The following is a 17,291-nucleotide window of genomic DNA, read 5'->3' as shown; positions in this document are numbered from 1 at the left end:
TCTATCCCCTTTTAACTTTAGAGAGTGCCCTCTCGTTCTCTCTACCTTGGAGATGGTGCTCAACTTGTCTTTATCTACTAAGTCTATTCCCTTCATTATCTTGAATGTTTCGATCATGTCTCCTCTCAGTCTCCTCTTTTCAAGGGAGAAGAGGCCCAATTTCTCTAATCTCTCACTGTACGGCAACTCCTCGATCCCCTTAACCATTTTAGTCGCTCTTCTCCAGACCCTTTCGAGTAGTACTGTGTCCTTCATGTACAGCAACCAGTGCTGGACGCAGTATTCCAGGTGAGGGAGAACCATGGCCCGGTACAGTGGCATGATAACCTTCTCTGATCTGTTCATGATCCCCTTCTTAATCATTCCTAGCATTCTGTTCGCCCTTTTTGCCCCCACCGCACATTGCACGGACAGTTTCATGGATTTCTCGACCAGTACTCCCAAGTCTCTTTCCTGGGGGGGTCTCTCCAAGTACTGCACCAGACACCTGTATTCGTGTATAAGATTTTTGTTACCGACATGCATCACCTTACACTGGCTTGAAGTTAGCTTGTAGCTATATGTTTAAGAGGGGTGAAGGTATTGAGCATGTTTCACCAGTGTGTATTTCAACTGGAAACTTTGTTTTGTTTTGTTCGCCTTACACTTATCCACGTTAAACTTCATTTTGCATTTGTCACAGCTCATTTCTCAAGCGTGTTTCTGTCACATTACAGGTCTTCACAATACTCCTGCGTCTTCATTACTCTGAATAACTTTGTATTGTCTGCAAATTTAATCACCTCACTCATCGTACCAATTTCCAGGTCGTTTATAAATATGTTGAAGGACACGGGTCCAAGCATCGAACCCTGCAGCACTCCACTTGTGATGTTTTTCCAGTCCAAGATTTGTCCATTTACTCCTACTCTCTGTTTCCTATCTGCCAGCCAGTTTTTAATCCACGTGAGTATTTCACCCTTGATTCCATGGATCGCAATTTTTTGAAGTAGTCGTTCATGCAGAACCTTGTCGAACGCCTTCTGAAAATCCAGATATACAGTGTTGACCAGGTCACCCTTGTCTATCTGCCTGTTTACCCCCTCGAAGAAGTGCAGCAGGTTTGTCAAGCAAGATCTTCCTTTGCTGAAGCCGTGCTGGGTGGTCCTCATCAGATTGTGTCCATCAAGGTGATCAATGATGCGGTCCTTTATCAGCGCCTCTACCGTCTTTCCCGGTACCGAGGTCAGACTCACCAGTCTCCCGGATCTCCCTCGAACCTTTCTTCAAGATCGGCATAACATTCGCCACTATACAGTCTTCCGGAATCCTTCCTGATTTGATCGACAGATTGGCTATTAGTTGAAGTAGTTCAACTATAGCCCCTTTCAATTCCTTGATAACCCTCGGATGGATATCGTTTTTAAGCCTATTAATCTGCCTGCATACCTCTTCTATATTCACCGTCAATCCTGTCAGTTTCCCGTCTTCATTTCCTGCATATAGCCTGTCGGCTTCTGGTATGTTGTGTATATCCTCTTTGGTAAATACAGACGCAAAAAATGTGTTCAGTTTGTCGGCGATGGCTTTGTCTTCCTTTAGCACTCCTTTTATTCCATGGTCATCCAATGGCCCCACCGCTTCCTTCGTGGGTCGTTTCCCCTTAATATATCGAAAGAACAGCTTGAAGTGTTTTGCCTCCTTGGCTATTTTTTCCTTGCAGTCTCTTTTGACCCCTCTTACCGCCTTATGGCACCTGCTTTGATGTTGTTTGTGCTTTTTCCAATTTTTGTCCATTTTTGACCTTTTCCATTCCTTAAACGAAGTCTTCTTATCTCTGATCGCTTCCTTCACCGTTACAGTGAGCAACGCTGGTTTCTTGTTCTTTTTCCTCTTGGATCCCTTGTTGATACGCAGTATACATAGATTTTGGGCCTCTGTGACTGTGTCCTTAAAAAGGGACCATGCTTGCTCTAGCGTTTTTACAGTGCTTATCCTCTTCTTAATCTTCTTCCCCACCATGAGTCTCATCCCTTCATAAATCCCTTTTTTGGAAGTTCAGTGCTGTGGCCGTCATTCTCGATCTATGTTTTGCCCCTGTGTCCAGGTTGAAGCAGATCATATTGTGATCATTGCTTCCCAGCATCCCTTCTACTTCTACACCTTGCGCCGATCCTCGTAGTCCATTTAGAATTAAGTCCAGAATTGCATTTCCCCTCATATTTTTCTTGACAAGTTGTTCCAGGAAGCAATCGCCTACAGCATCCAGGAACTTGGTCTCCCTACTGCAGCCGGAGGTGCTTAGGTTCCAGTCTATCCCCGGATAATTGAAGTCACCCAGGATAACTGTGTTGCCTCCCTTGCAGTTGCGTTTAATCTTGTCCATCATTTCTCTATCAATTTCTTCAGACTGCCCTGGGGGTCGGTAGTAGATGCGGATTTTCATTTCCGTTCCATTTGTTCCCGGAATTTTGACCCATAGAGACTCTACCTTATTTTTTGTTTCCAGCTTGTTCTCTCCGGTAGACTCAATTCCCTCTTTGACGTATAGGACAATACCTCACCTTTTTGACCTGCGGTATAGCTTGTATCCCGGCAGCACAGTGTCCCAGACGTTTTCCTCATTCCACCATGTTTCCGTGATGCTGATGATCTTTTTGTGCCATAGCTTCCAATTCCCCCATTTTATTCCTTAGGCTCCTTGCGTACGTTTACATACACTTGAGTTTGGGGCCTGTTACTTGCATTTCCTTTCCTCTTCTGTCCCTTTCTAATCATCAGGCTTTCTGTCTTACCTATCCGTTGAGTCTTCCCCGCTATCTTCCTGCACAGAATCCTCTGGGTATACCAGTTCCCAAACCATCGACTCTTGGTCAACTGTTGGCTTTCCCCTTCTTCCTAGTTTAAAAACTTCTCAATTTCTCTTTTGATGTTGCTTGCAAGTCGCCTCGTTCCGCTTCTGCTGAGATGGAGTCCATCCTTCCTGAATAGCTTGCTCTTCCCCCAGAAAGTTGTCCAGTTGCACACGAAGTGGAATCCTTCTTCCTCACACCAGTGCCTCATCCATACGTTGACTGCTTGCAGCTCCGTCTGTTTCTCATCGGCCCTGGGTACTGGCAGGATCTCCGATAATGCTACCCTCGGCGTTCTGGTCTTCAGCTTCCCTCCTAGCATCCGGAACTGGCCCTTCAGTCCTTCCCTGATGTAGTTCCTTTTGCTCACGTGGTTTGTTCCCACGTGGATCACCACCGCTGTATCTTCCTCTTCCATGCTGTCGATCCTGTCGATGCAGCTTACTATATCTTCTACCTTGGCTCCTGGTAGGCTGGTCACCAGCCGATCCTGTCTTCCTCCCACTATGTGGCTGTTGACTTGTCTGATGATGGAGTCCCCCATGACGATTGCTGTCCTATCTTCTCTTGCCTTTCCAGCTGTAGGTCCGTGTCCTCTGTGCACTTCCATCTTCCCTCATCCCAGCGTTGGCTTGCACTAGACTTGTCTTCCTTGTGGTTGTCCTCCAGGTGGTCCTCACTCATTGTAGGTGTATCTTGGCAGCTCCACTGTTGGTGATTTTCCACAGCCTCCCTGTATGCCTGTTCGATGAACTTTTCTAACTCCCTGACTTCTTTCTTAACGGTTTCCTCTGTCATGAAGTTTCCTGCGTCTCTGTCCTCCTCTTCCACTGCTCGAAGTGCTTCTAGTTCCAGTATTCTGCCCTCCAGGAGTCTGACTTGCTTCTTCAGGCCCTCCAGTTCCTCATATCAAGTGCATACATAAGACCACCTCCCAGAGGGGAGGTAGTTGTACATATGGCAAACAGTGCAGAAAACTGGGTAGCTCAACATCCTGCTTCGGTCTGCTTCATTGCTGTCCGCTTGCCGGTCTGTCGTCTGAAGTGGCTTTTCCTTGTTTAGGAATCTGTGTAGCGCCTCGGTGTTACTGTGAAGTCCTTTTCTTGATTTTAAACCTACCCCTTTTGCTTATGTGTGTCCTCTGTATCTGCTGTGATTGCCCTCTACTACTACTGTGTTTATCTACTGCTTCTCTGTCCTGTTATCCTTGTGGTACTTGCCTGTGTAGGTGTCCTTCCTTAGTGTTTCTTTTTTGCTCGTCCCTTCTTAAGGCCCTTCGATGATCGCCATTGGCCCTTCCCCTTTTAAGGAGGAGCTCTGGTGGATGAAGTCAGGGGGTGGGTGGAGCTACCTCTCGCCGATGCCCCTTGCTCTCTCCTGCCTTCTCTTGCTCCTTTCCCTCTCCTGTTCTCTGCTTTTCTCTCCTCCTTTCCTGCCTCCTGCTTGCCTGCCCAAGCTTGTTTAATTGAGCTCCGTTGGCCCCTCCCCTTTTAAGGAGGAGCTACGGTGGATGATGTCAGGGGTGGGCGGAGCTACCTCTTGCTGATGTCCCTTGCTCTCTCCTGCCTTCTCTTGCTCCTTCCCCTCTCCTGTTCTCTGCTTTTCTCTCCTCCTTTTCTGCCTCCTGCTTGCCTGCCCCTCTTACAGCTAAAGAGATTTCAACATACTTTGGAAGAACAGGTATGAGAGAGAACTGCCATTACAATTTATTTGTTTAAAAGTTCTAATTTTTTACATGTCTGGTTTCACAATTTTTTATTATTATTATTTATTTATTAGCATTTTGAAATTATTCACAAGAACATTCTTGTTAAAGAAATAAAGAAGGAAATCTTACCAAGGCATTGTAAAACATATACGTAACTTATATAAATCTTCCTTAGACCCCCATTAAGTGGGGAGGGCCCAGGTAAAAATTAAAGAAGAGATTATTTATTACAGAAAACAGTTACAGTATATAGGCATAACTTAACAGCTATCTCACCTTTATACTAACTCTTCACTAACTAAACATTTTCAGTTGCCAATTTCTTCATATCTATAAATGCTTTTAGTTACTCTGGGGCAAGTTTGTTTAACATTCAATTTATTAATTCGGGGTTTTGTTATGCATGCATGGCCCCTAGAGTCTCCTTTGTTTTAGTTATTAATGGCATCACACCATTATGTGGCACCATTTTTTTAATATTGTTTGCTTAATTCTTTTTTATATTGTTTGCTTAATTTATTTTTAACTTCATTGGCTTACCCATTTTTGTCTTCCCATATCTCACCATAAGGGCTCTTGGTGGGAATTTTAGTTTTAACTGGGTCCCTTTTCCAGTTTAATATCTCCTGTTTCTCTTGTTTTTATTTGGTTATTATAGTTATGTAGTGCCCTCCAAAGTGTAAGCAGCTTTGCCACAGTCCTACACGGACCACATTTGGTATTCTTTATAGTTTTGTACAGTTATATAGTGCCCCCCTTTGTTTATACAGCTTTGCCACAATCCTTTTTTTTTTGGGTGGGGGGTAGGCCACTTTAAGTAGTTTCTTGTTTTTATCTGTTATTTATTTATTTAAAATTTTATATACCGCATAAATACTATGTGGTTTACAAAATTACATGCATACATATTAAAAATACTAAAACATGTTTCGACAGAACAAACACAATAAAACATTAACAGTATCATTATTAAAACTTTTTTCAAATTCATCCAACAAGATGGAAAGACAAAATCCCATAAAAACATTTACAGGACGGTAAGGCTTCAGCTACAAATAGCATTAGCACATGAAGGAATTCACAAATAATTGTGTTTTCAACATTTTCTTAAAATTCAGTCTCCCATCACAAAATCGCAGAATACCAGGCAGTGCATTCCAAAGCTTGGCACCTGCTATGTAGTGCCCTCCAAAGTGGAGGCAGCTTTGCCATTGTCCTACACAGAGTTTGCCCACATTTTGTGACCTTAGAATTACATGGTTCTAACTACCAAAAGTCATTCTCGCAGTTAGAACCTTGTAATCCCATGCATAGACTAATTTCTGTACATAGAATCATGTATTTTCTTATGAAATGAAGGAACGGTTAAGTTGCAATAAATCCTCATGAGTGTTGTAACATCTACATGTCAGATAGAACCCAGAAGTCATCAGAGTTAAAAATACTGAAAATTGTCACTTAGAACCCTGTAATTCTAAGGTCGCGATTTGGCTATCTTATACAGATGTGGAAAAAGTATAGGTGTGCAAAAATTGTTAGATAGCAGGAACAAATGATTGACCGAGCCAAAACCAAATATAAGTCAATGAACGCTAAACCAAAAACCCCAAAACCCATACTGGTAAAACAAGTCAAATAAAGGGAGGTTATCAAATACACCTAGTAACCAAAACACTAGCCTTAGAAAAAAATGAGTATCACTGACAAATTTGGAAGTATGAAAGAATATAAGAAAATTTAAGACTGTGCAAAAAAGCCAACCTCCCAAATGGATTGTGGCATAGCTGTGTAAAGGGCACTATATAACAGTTTCAGTTGCATGTCCAACTATATGCTTGATCCTATTCCTTCACAGTGGCTTTCTCTTTTCTCATCATGGCCTCTTTATAGCTATGATTGTTACTAAGCCTTATCCCTATGGAATGAAAACATGCAATTGCATGGCCTATTCATTGCCATCCAATTATTGCCCAATTTCTAACCTGTGCTCTATTTCTAAAATCACAAAACCTTGTCTTTCAACAACCCAGAGCTTTCAGCTAATCACAGAACCTATTGCATACTTGTCAGTTTGGCTTCCAAATTAGTCATAGTTGTAAAACTGTTACTACATTACTCAGTGACTTACATTCCTCAATAGATAAAGGTGACACTTCTGCCTGTGTATCATTAGATCTCACTGAAGCCTTTGATACCATTGAGTATAATTTTCTCCTACCTACTGTAGATTATCCCACCTAGGTATCACCGGGGCTGTACTTCACTGGTTCTCCTCTTTCCTGCCCATACATTTCTTCTCTGTCTCACTCCCTGATTCTACTTCTTCCACTTTCTCAATCTGATATGGAATTCCCCAGGGCTCAATCTATTCTTGAGTCCTCCTGCAGAATCTTGATCCTCAGGAAGTTATATCACTAACTGCCAGCAGTTAAGGATGATCATTTACACAACATTTAGCATGATGTAACTCAGTGTCTTGCAAACTGGTGGCCGTGGCTCGAGGGTATCCAAAAGCACACGGACATAGATGTCACCACATCAACATCCAAAGGCCCTCCAGATGGGGCCCTGAGCCACCAGTGGGGAGTGCTGGAAGGGAAGAGGTGCCAGAGAGGAGGAGAGACTGGCGCTGGCTGATTCGTGGCAAGAGGCATATCCTGTAGGTAGTTAGCTGGCGCCAATGCCTCTCCTCTTCCTTGGTGTTAATGTGCCACAACACAGTTTTGTGATACACTGGTGTAACTGCTCGCTCCTAACATTAGGTGTGAAACTAAGGACTTATGCTAGTATTCTTCAATGGCAGTTCTACGCAAAAGTGCCATGACAGAACTCGCACCTAGCACACATCATCTGGAGCCTAAAATTTGGTGGTCTTTCTTGAATCTATAACATATATGTTATAAAATAAACATATCCAAGAAAATTTAGGTAAATCTATTTTAGCCTGCCTCAAAAAAAGATATAAATTTCTGTGGCTACTTTCCAATGGCATAACCCATGTACCTAGGTGCTTTTACAGCCTGAGTGCTTCATAAGAACATAAGCAATGCCTCTGCTGGGTCAGACCTGAGGTCCATCTTGCCCAGCAGTCCGCTCACGCGGCGGCTCAACAGGTCCAGGACCTGAGCAGTAATCCTCTATTTATACCCTTCTATTCCCTTTTCCAGCAGAAAAATGTCCAATCCTCTCTTAAATCCCAGTACTGTATTCTGCCCTATAACGTCCTCTGGAAGCGCATTCCAAGTGTCCACCACACGTTGGGTAAAGAAGAACTTCCTGGCATTTGTATTGAATCTGTCCCCTTTCAACTTTTACGAATGGCCTCTTGTTCTTTTATTTTTTGAAAGTTTGAAGAATCTGTCCCTCTCTACTCTCTCTATGCCCCTCATGATCTTATAAGTCTCTATCATATCCCCTCTAAGTCTCCTCTTCTCCAGGGAAAAGAGACCCAGTTTCTCCAATCTCTCAGCGTATGAAAGGTTTTCCATCCCTTTTATCAGACGTGTCGCTCTTCTCTGAACTCTCTCGAGTAACGCCATATCCTTCTTAAGGTATGGCGACCAAAACTGGACACAGTATTCCAGGTGTGGGCGCACCATCGCCCGATACAGCGGCAGGATAACTTCTTTCGTCCTGGCTGTAATACCCTTCTTGATTATACCTAGCATTCTATTCGCTCTTTTAGCGGCCGCTGCGCACTGTGCAGTCGGCTTCATTGACCTGTCCACCATTATCCCCAAGTCCCTCTCTTGAGTACTCTCATTCAATGACATCCCTCCCATCGTATAGTTGTACCTCGGGTTTCTGCTTCCCACATGCAATACTTTACATTTCTCAACGTTGAACTTCATTTGCCATTTTGTCGCCCATTCTCCTAGTTTGTTCAAGTCCCTTTGCAATTCCTCACAGTCCTCTTTAGTCCGAGCTTCCCTAAATAGTTTGGTGTCATCTGCAAATTTTATTATCTCATACTTCGTCCCTGTTTCTAGATCATTTATGAATATATTAAATAACAGCGGCCCGAGCACCGAGCCCTGCGGAACACCACTCGTGACCCTCCTCCAGTCAGAGTAGTGTCCCTTCAACCCTACCCTTTGTTTCCTACCTGCCATTGATTTATTACCCTGGACTATGCTGCTGAAATTCACAGAAGAAAATGTTTATGAACAATTTGTAAATCTAAATTGGATAAAGCCATGGGGCCAGATGAGATACATCCTAAGATACTGAGAGGGCTCCAAGAGGTTCTGGCAGGTTCTCTAAAGGATGTACAAATCCATGGAGCTGGGAGAGATTCTACAGGACTGGAGAAGGGCTTATGTGGTCTCTTTTCCATAAAATTGGTAACACAGAAAAAGTAGTAAACTACAGAGGAGTAAATGTCATAGACACACCACTAAAAGAAAAGATAGTGACATTTCTAGAATCAGATGGGTTTCAAGATTCGAGGCAACATGTTTCTACCAAGGAAGATCATGCCAAACAAACTGTTTTGACTTCATGTCCAGAGAACTCAGTCAAGGGCATGCATTGGATGCAGTTTACTTAGATTTCAGCAAAGCCTTTCATACTGTTCCTCATAAGAGGCTTATAAGTAGATTACATTACATTACATTAGGGATTTCTATTCCGCCATTACCTTGCGGTTCAAGGCGGATTACAAAAGGTTAATTTAAAAAGAAACAGAGTTACATTGATTAGCTAGAGAGGTAAGTTGTAGATCTTATAAACATTTAACGGGTTGTTGAGGGTGAGGTGGTTTGTAAAAGAATTAATAGGTGGTCATAGCGGAGGTTCTTTTGTTATTATTAGTGCGGTAATGAGTAGATCAAATGTCAGTTTTAGAGTTACTAAGAGGTCGTGATGTTATTGCTGCTTCTCCTAGGACAAGCAGGATGAGTCAGCCACATATGGGTGACTCCCTAGCCGAGGGATGTACCGACTGGACCTGCGCCTTAGCGCTTTGTGCATCCCTCGCCTGGCTGTGGAGGCCGAGCCGGGCAAGGTAATCAGGCAAAGCAGGTAAAGTTGTGGAAACAAGGTTTTAGATAAAGTGCTGTATTAACTGAGCAATAATACTCACAGAACAGTGAACTGGTCAATGACAATCAATGAACAGTGAGAAACCAACTGGTCCAAAGTGACAATTCGTACTTGCATGTGAGAATTCATACTTGCCTATTCCACATTCAGTCTAGACAGGAGTGCTGGAAGACCTACTTAACTCACAGAACAGCGAAACTGGTCAATGACAATCAATGAACAGTGAGAAAACCAACTGGTCAACAGTGACAATTCTTAACTGGTCAACAGTGACAATTCGTACTTGCATATGAGAATTCATACTTGCCTATTCCACATTCAGACTAGACAGGAGTGCTGGAAGACCTACTTAACTCACAGAACAGCGAAAACTGGTCAATGACAATCAATGAACAGTAAGAAAACCAACTGGTCAACGGTGACAATTCATAACTGGTCAATAGTGACAATTCGTACTTGCATATGAGAATTCATACTTGCCTATTCCATATTCAGACTAGACAGGATTGCTGGAAGACCTACTTAACTCACAGAACAGTGAAATTGGTCAATGACAATCAATGAACAGTGAGAAACCAACTGGTCAACAGTGACAAATCGTACTTGCATGTGAGAATTCATACTTGCCTATTCCACATTCAGTCTAGAAGGAGTGCTGGAAGACCTACTTAATCAATATCTATAACACCCTACTTGAACAGTGTTTGTCGATATTTATAACACCCTACTTGATCAGTGTTTGTCAAGGCTGTGCTAGTGGTTGCTGTCCCTCCCGGGAGGGAACCTGTGCTTGGTGAAGGTGTGCATGGAGGACCAAGTGGCTGCATCGCAGATGTCCCCTATTGGTGTGTGGTGCAGATGTGCCGTTGTGTTGGCTATGGTTCTGCGCTGGTGGGCGTTGGCTCCCACCTGCGGTTGATGCTGCGCTTTTCTATAGGTGAAGGGAATGCACTCTTATATCCAGCGCGCGCGCCTGCGTTTGGTGGCCGGAAGTCCTGGTCTGTTTTGGTCGTAGGAGACGAACAATTGAGGCTTGTCTAATCTGCTGCATAGTCAGGGCCCGCACACAGTCCAGGAGGTGTTGCTGAGGTGGCAGTGTGCCTCCCTGTGGGGAGATGTAGAGTGCCGGGAGGCACGCTGAAGCCGCCTTCGGCAAGAATCGGGGGTGGGTTCTGGGTACCACCCTGTTCTCATGAGGGAGTGTGTCGGTAGACACGATGGTCAGGATTTTCCCAGCCAGGAATACGGGATCTGCCTCCCCCAAAGGTTTGAAGGGGTCGAGGTGAGATGAGGCGGCACCAAGTTGAGGTCCCATCCGGGCGGTGGTGGTCTGACCGGTGGGTGCAGATTGGACAGTCCCTTCATGAAATTTTGTGATTACTGGATGCCTCGACACTGGTTTGCTGTCTAGGCCAGCGTGGTATGCCGTGATTGCACTTAGGTGGACCTTGATGGAAGTGGGTTTTAGGTCCCCCTGAGATAAGCTCAGTATGTACTGCAGGATGTCCGGTATGGGGCAGTTGTAGGGGTCTCGCTGCGTGTCTGTGCACTGGTAGCGGAACCTTCTCCCTTTCAACCCATAGCGTTTTCTGGTTTAAGGTCTTCTGGCTGCCATAAGAGTGTGCTCCACGTCTTGTGGTAGGTTCATCCTCTCATCATCCATGAGGTCAGGGCTAAGGAACGCAGGTCGTGGTGGAGGGGGTAATGACAACTGCACTGATCTGGAGCGGGGAGAGGTGGGTGAACCGCTATCCCTTGCCGGAACGGGAACCATAGTTGCAGGAGCCCAATCAGGGCAATCATGATCACCGTTGCTCTGTCCTGAAGAATCTTCTGCAGGACTTAGGGTGTTCCAACTCACAGACAGACCGTCGGGGCTGAGATGGCGATGGGTTGATCTCTTTGCGCAGAAGGTCGAGTATTTTGAGTTCGGTTCGGTTGCAAACAGGTCGATGCTCGGTGTGCCCCAGGTGATCTCTACTGAATGGCATTTTTTTGCAATTTGAGCGAGTATGAATAATTGAAGGAACAAGAAAAAAGCACCAAGGGCCTTCAGAAATGGGGCAATCAATTTTCTATTTATTAATGGACCTGACATGGGATATGTTTCAGCGTAACCGCCTGCATCAAGGGTCAATTGGTTGAATTCTTTAATACTTGATTTGCAAGCAAAAAAACACCCACAGAGACCTATTTGGAGACTTTGATCCTGGATTCCTGTGCATTACAGACTCATGGATTGAAAAAGATGATCTATTCACACAAAATGAACTCTGCTCCTATGGTTACCATGGCCTCTTCTCTCCCAGAATAAACTGGAAAGGAGGAGGCCTGGCACTCCTCTACAAATCATTCTTCGACATTCAGCTCCTCAAAAAGGATAGCTATACTTCACTAGAATATATTTTAGCTTCAGTCAATGACGAATTCCACCCCTACCCATTAGGTATCTTGTTACTATACCGGCAACCAACCCCCTGAAATAAATCCCCTAAACTCGTCCTCAAGACCATAACAAGCGCCTTCCTAAAATTTCAGAGACTACTGATCATTGGCGACATTAATCTCCACCTAGATGATAACACCAGCAAGGATACAACTGAATTCAACAACTTCCTCACCTCTCTAGGTTTTCCCACTCCTGCGCCCTCCCCAACCCACGAAAAGGGGCATACACTAGACATCCTCGACCTGACCGAGTACAAAACTTCTGCCAAAGATGCTTGTTGGGAACATGTCCCTTGGTCCGATCACTTCCTAGGTTCTTCCTTCCTCTCCATTTTCATGTTTCACCTTAGATCTCCACCCCACGCCACAAATCCTATTACCTTCCACAAAAAAATCATGAGCGAACTGTTCTGGACCCAATTTCTCAACCAACTTCCCTCTTGCCCTAAGCCTGCTGACCCAGAATCCAGTTGGCACAACTGGGTAAACCTCTCCGAGACTACCTATTGTGCTCTTGCCCCTTTATCTACTAAATCTATCTCCTACTCCCATAAGGCCCCTTGGTATCTTCCATACCACAGAGAACTGAAGCAGAAATGTCGAGCACTAGAGCGTAAATGGAAAAAATCTAAATCCCCTTCAGACAGACAATCCTGGAGAGACAATATCAAGTTCTATAACACAGTACTAAAAATTTCCAGATCCAACAACCAAAGTAGTACACTGTTTAACATCTGGCGCACCTTAACTTCTAAAAATGATTCCAGCATTCCCCCCTCCTCCCCATCAGCAGACGACCTAGCAAAATTCTTCAATGAAAAGATCACTACCATAAGGAACTCCTTCCCTCCAGCGGTCTCTTACAACTCTGGCCCCCAACAACTCTAACCCTATCCCAGCAGACAGATCCTGGACTGCCTTTGAACTCGTTTCCGAACCCCAGATCTCTAAATTGTCTCAAACTGAAATCCTGCAAATGTGCCCTGGATCCATTCCCTTCCTACCTATACGAGAATATTCCAATGCAGGCCATCTCATCCCTCACCGACTTATAAACTCTGCTTTACTATTGGGCCTATTCTCTGCAGAAATGGGACATATTGCCTTGTTCTCATTGCTGAAAAAAGCTGATCTTGACCCTTCCTTACCATCCATCTACCGTCCCATAGTAAATATCCCTCTCCTGACTAAAATGCTAGAGGCCATCATATCTACCCAGCTCTCATCTTACCTAGAGAGATTCTCCATTCACTTACCTTACCAATATGGCTTTAGACCCAACTTCAGCACCGAATCCCTATGGTCTCCTTAATTTCAAAGGTGCAACAATTACATTCTCGTAATAAGTTTGCTGTCCTATTACAATTTTATCTCTCTGCAGCTTTTGATGTTGTCCATCACGATATTCTAATTTATCAACTTTCCAAGATAGGCTTCGACTCCACAGTTCTAGAGTGGTTCTCGAACTTCTTACGTTCCCCCTCTTACACTGTCATCACAAATGGCACCATGTCCTCTCCTTGGAAACCGACTTGCAGAGTCCCTATCCCCTATTCTCTTCAACATCTATATGTCTTCCCTGAAACTCTTCCATCTCTCTTCCCTTGAAACAATCTACACATATGCTGATGACATCCTTGTCCTTCTCAAGATAGACTCGAACCTCACCAACCTCTCTGGGAACATAACAGCTTGCTTAACGAAACTCCAATCCTGGTCCCTCTCAGTTCAAATGAAACTGAACGAATCCAAAATGAAACTACTCTGGCTTGGCCCAAAATTAGAACAGATGCCCACCCTCTTCTCACTGCCCTCTGGCGCCACACTGCAGCTCGAGTTCTCAAGTAAGGTTCTAGGCATCATCATCGACTCTTCTCTTTCCTTCAATGACCACCTCAATTCCTTGGTAAAATCATGCTTTTCTAGCCTCCACATGCTGAGGAAAGTGAGATCCTGCTTCCGCCAACATCATTTTGCCGTCCTTGTTCAATCTATCCTCTCCAGACTAGACTACTGTAATGCCATCTAAATTTAACAAAAAATGTCTTCAAAGACTTCAGCTAATCCAGAACACTGCGGCCAAGTTGATCCTCGCAAAGCGCAAATTTGATCAAGTTTCCCCACTTCTGGCCAAACTTCACTAGCTCCCAGTAATCTCCAGGGTTCAATTCAAATGCACCTGCCTAGCTTTTAAAATCCTACACGGCATCCTCCCTCCCCTAATTCCACTATCTTGGAACTCCTCGAGTCCTGACACCACCAGGCCCACCCAAAAACTTAAACTATCCTTCTTCTCATTAAAAGGTATCCTCTATGAGGGAAAATTGGGAAATTCTCTCTTCTTCAGAATCACAGGGCTTTGGAATAATCTTACTGCCCCACTACGGAATCTGGGCTCCTGCCAACTATTCTGTAAGCACCTGAAAACTTGTCTTTTCATAAAAATGTAATTCTCTCTTCCCCCCTGTACTCAATCCTCCTACCCCTTTATGCTATTCCTTCCTACATTAAGCTTTTGTAAACCGTGCCGAGCTCTATAATTATGGAGAGGATGTGGTATATAAACTTAAGGTTTAGTTTAGTTTAGATTATGTACAAACTGTTTATTGAATTTTCAAAAACATACAGAAGTATCAGAAACATGTACAGATCAAAGAAAACAGGGAGAGCCGGAGCAAATGTCAAGAAATTGTCCATCATCGCTTAGCCAAAGACAGATATGCGTCTAACATCAGCAGAATCAGAGCAAGGAAACACAAAAAAGGCACTGGCGATGCATCCAATAGATATCAACTCTCCAAACTCTCCCCTTCCCGCCCCCCTCCCACCCCCTTCCCCCCCCCACCCAACCCAACACCCCTCCAGAAGAAGAGAAGAAGAGAAAAGAAAAGAAGAAGAGAAAAAAAAGAAAAAGAAGAGGGGGGGACAGAGAAGCAAGAATATGTACGGCTGATAGCAGAGAACTGTAAGCGCTGACCTATGGAAAGGCATAGACAATATATACAAAGATACCCTGCAAACAGAGCCCTGAACTCTTATGAGCCCTGAGAAGAAATGCCAAACCTCTCCCCTCCCCGTCCCCTAACTAAAATTATAAGAAATAAAGGAATAGGAGGTCCTCGGCCAAAAAGGGGCACCCCAGAGCAACAACGCCCACCGCTCCAGCAGATCAAAGCCTCAAAGTGTTAAGAATCGAACTCCGAATTCTAGGAGACAGAGAATAAATATAGGGTCTCCAGACCAGCAGAAAAATCCTGGATTGACGCAAGGAAGTACGCACCTGACCTCTCTCCAGTAACATCAATGCATGCAGTCGATTACGCCAGGCCCAATACGCAGGAGGGTCAGCCGATACCCACTCGGTCAAGATAATCTTCTTGGCCACCAAGCCCGCCTTCCGCAGGAATAAACAACCTACTCCAGGCGATAAATGAAAAGCCTCAAATCTGTCTAGGAGAAACCCCACTGGAGTGAGAGGAACAGGACAGCCCAACAGAGCCTCCAAAAAGCGGACCACCCTCCTCCAGAAGGACTGAACAATCGGACAACTCCAAAAAGCGTGAAAGAAGGAGTTTGGGGCAGCATTACATTTCTCACATTGATCAGAGTCGGTCAAGGCAGAGTGGAACAGCTGAACCTTCGTGAAATAAGCCCTATGGAGCACTCGAAACTGACATTCCCTAAGTTCAGCAGAAACAGAGACTGTGGGGATGCGCCGAATAAGACCTCCCACATCTAAGTCCACCGGGAGAAGGTCCAAATCCTGGGCCCACCGTGCACACAGAGAGTCCCAAGAGCGAGGCGGGGTCAACAAACAAAGAGCTTTATGCAACGCGGAAACCGAAAGCCCCCCATCAGCAAAACTAGCGAAAAATGAGCGAAGTCGGCCACCCAAACCCAGCTGCAAATCCTCCGCCCTCAAGGAATGAACGTAATGGTCTAATTGTAGATACGCAAAAAAGTCAGTTTCCCTGATCCCCGTCCGTAGTCGAAATGCCGGCCAAGAGCAGAGAGTCCCAGCCTCGGTGAGGACATGCTCCAAAGTAGTCAATCCAAGCAGGCCCCAGCTCCTAAAGGAAGCCGAAGAATTACCGGGTAAGAACTGAAGATTCCCCTGCAGAGGCAACTGGTCAGAGGCCCCCGGCCTCCCTCCTAAAAGCAACACCAAACTCTTCCAGATATCACGCAAAGATCCCAACAACAAGCTGGAGCGTAAGGAAGAAGGCACGGAAGATCGAGGCGCATGTAATAGGGAGGATAAATGCCAAGGAGAATAGTACGCCCGTTCATAAGCAAAGCAAGTATAGACGTTCTGGTCCAGTATCCAATCCCCCAGATAACGGAGCAGGCAAGCCTGATTATATTTCTGCAAATCAGGGACGCCCATGCCCCCCCTCGACCAAGACCCAAGCAAAAAATGGAACTGCATCCGCGGTTTTTTCCCATTCCAAAGAAACTTAGAAAGAAGTCTATAAAATGCCCGGAGATCCTTCTGCAATAAGCGTATAGGTAATAACTGTAGGACATACAGCCATTTGGGAAATATAATCATATTAAAAAGGTGAATACGACCATGCACCGAAAGGGGAAAAAATTTCCATCGGTCCAGCCGTTGACGAGTATAATCCAAAAGCAAGCGTAAGTTGGTCTGCTTAAGAGTAGCGACCGAAGAGGTCAACTGGATCCCCAAGTAACGAAAAGCACCAGTCGCCCAACGCAATGGGAACATCCCCGGCCAGGAATCCCGAACCTCCGGGGCCGTCGGAAGGGCTAAAGACTTGTCTAAATTCAACCGAAAACCGGAGAAATCCCCATATTCAGCTATTGCCATCAGTAGAGCAGGCAATGAGGTAACTGGATTAGTAAGATGTACAAGGAGATCATCCGCAAATGCAGAAACCACGAAAGACTCCCGACCAATACGAACCCCACTAATGTCAGGGTTCTGCAGCACTTCCCGAATCAACGGATCCAACGTATGAACAAACAACAAGGGGGACAACGGACAACCCTGCCGCGTGCCCTTCCGGATATCAAAAGACTCAGAAAGGATACCATTCACCCAAAGTGCCGCCGACGGGGAAGCATAAAGAGCATTAATGGCCTCGAGAAAGAACCCAGCAAAACCATAATGTCGAAGCGTGGCAAACATGAAGGGCCAAGAGACCCTATCAAAGGCCTTCTCTGCATCAAAACTGACCAACAGAGAAGGCACGCGACGAGAAGCGACAAACTCCAAAGAAGTCAAAAGACGGCGGATG

The sequence above is a fragment of the Geotrypetes seraphini genome, chromosome 1, assembly GCF_902459505.1.
Source record: "Geotrypetes seraphini chromosome 1, aGeoSer1.1, whole genome shotgun sequence".
In the NCBI taxonomy this organism is placed as follows: domain Eukaryota; kingdom Metazoa; phylum Chordata; class Amphibia; order Gymnophiona; family Dermophiidae; genus Geotrypetes; species Geotrypetes seraphini.
This window is presented reverse-complemented; position numbering follows the sequence as displayed.